The sequence below is a fragment of the Mytilus edulis genome, chromosome 14 (genome assembly GCF_963676685.1).
Source record: "Mytilus edulis chromosome 14, xbMytEdul2.2, whole genome shotgun sequence".
NCBI lineage: Eukaryota > Metazoa > Mollusca > Bivalvia > Mytilida > Mytilidae > Mytilus > Mytilus edulis.
The window spans coordinates 29,206,068-29,208,010 of record NC_092357.1 but is presented as its reverse complement, the minus strand read 5'-3'; the positions used below and the strand labels follow the sequence as shown (position 1 = coordinate 29,208,010).

At 31.6% G+C, this 1,943-nt stretch overlaps 1 long non-coding RNA gene across 1 annotated transcript; it reads left to right on the top strand.

Moving 5' to 3' along the window:
* The first annotated feature begins 493 nt into the window (after window positions 1–493).
* On the top strand, window positions 494–1,584 carry LOC139503652 (uncharacterized). The gene is made up of 3 exons (XR_011659156.1): window positions 494–578; window positions 1,083–1,161; window positions 1,420–1,584. It is a non-coding gene; the product is annotated as an uncharacterized lncRNA (long non-coding RNA).
* Window positions 1,585–1,943: the final 359 nt, after the last annotated feature.

The window sequence follows — 1,943 nt, the reverse complement described above, 5'->3', positions numbered from 1 at the left end:
ATAATGAATGATTCCTCTCTTGAAATCTGAAAATGGTTGATGTACACTTTTTGAGGGAGGGTGGGGGTCTGAAACATTGTATGTATTGTACACTTTGGAAAATGGTTGACAATTATGGATGACTTCTTAAATCAATATATAAGTTGTTAAGAAATAATTCGTGTCGCAAATCAAAAGGGTTCTCATTGTTAACAACACTGTAAAAATAGTGCTTAGAATTTAAACGTGTTGCAAGACTTATGTGCTTAGGAAAGTGTTTAATTTCTAAGCATTAAAAACTAAACATGTTTTGGCTCTCAGCACTTCGCACTAAACATGTTTTGGCTCTCAGCACTTTGCAATAAACATGTTGTTGTGCTAAACATGTTTAGCTACATCGTCAAGTATATGAAGCTAAACGTGTTTAAATTCTAAGCACTTTCAATATTTAGACACTTTCCTAAACACGTTTAGACCGAAGACGGCATGCATACCACGTGCTAATTTTTGAGCGGGAAGAAGTAACAAAGAACCCGAAGTCAAAGGCCACGCTGTTTACTTCTGACCATAACTGACCGTAACTTAACTGTTTCAGAAAGGTAAGGAGTTATAATTATACTGAATTTTATTTTGTTCTGCCAATTTTAAATGATTATTGACAGTGATAAGTATTACTTACAAGTACACTACCGTATAGTCAATGCAGGAGAAGAAAAAGGGGGAACCATCCCACGAAACAAGTACTTGTAAGAGCTTTTAGTGTTCAAACTATCTTGTGTAAAGATAAGAGTTGTTTAATGTTCTGTCATGCAAGCTAGCACTTATTATTTTATATATATATATATATGTTCTTGGAAAGGAGTTTGAGAGGACAATTTTCATTTGGTACTCCTCGGTATAATGAAACATGAAGGGAAGCGGAATCTGCCGAGTGCATCATTCGCAAAACCAGTGTCATATCGAGTTCATTGTTTGAGTAAGCACTTCCTAAATGCACAATCAACATTTGCTCAAAATAAATAAAAAGATGCTTGTTTTTCTTCAATAGTTATAAGCGGTTGTGCTTTCTTATATTTTTATTGATATGTATTGTTTTATTCTAGATGAGAGAAGTGCAGAGGAAATCATTTGTCTTGACATGCTAAAAGAGGAGATAATGCACAGTAGGAACTATATTGCTAGGTAAGAATCTGAAGTGTATTTGATTTTAAAAATGTCAATATATATTTGATCAAATGAATGATATTTAGCATGAAAAGAAGTTTTATATAAAAAATATAAATTGACTCATCAGTACATTTATGCTTTTATACCACGGTTCTAATGTTGTTATCTTGATCTTAAATCATGCATTTACTTTTTGGTGTTGTTGTAGTTCGTATACTTATATTTTTAGATTAATTCTACTTAGCTGCTTATCATTTTTTTTCTATCTTTCAGGCCAGTGACCAGTAGTTGGATACTAAGAAAGGAGAAGCTCTAATTGACTTGTAAAATGAAAACAGGACATTTTCAAATTGTTTTGATTGGTCATTATTATGTATATGTACGTTGCTATGAACTTATGATTGTATGAGTTTATATTTGATTGTGTTCAATGATTAACTGGAAATAAACAATTACATAAATTCCTATGTTTCATATGTTGTAATTTTGTTTTTAATCCTAGAATTAGTATAATAATAATTTAAGTTCAAAAGTTCTAGACTGTTTAATGATTATTTGAAATGAAGAAAAAATGCAATAGTCGAATGTCGACAATTGAATTAAAGAAAATACTCATTCAGATTGAAAAGGTATTAGTCACAATCAATTTGATTTGGAAATTTCAGTTTCTTAAATTGATGCATTGGCTCCTTTTTCTGATGGTACGAGAACCTGTTTAATGGAGAGCTATCCTACGTTTTACAGTCTAGCCTTCCGGAATATTAGTTTATTTGGGGTCTAATGAAGTAACGGCTTAT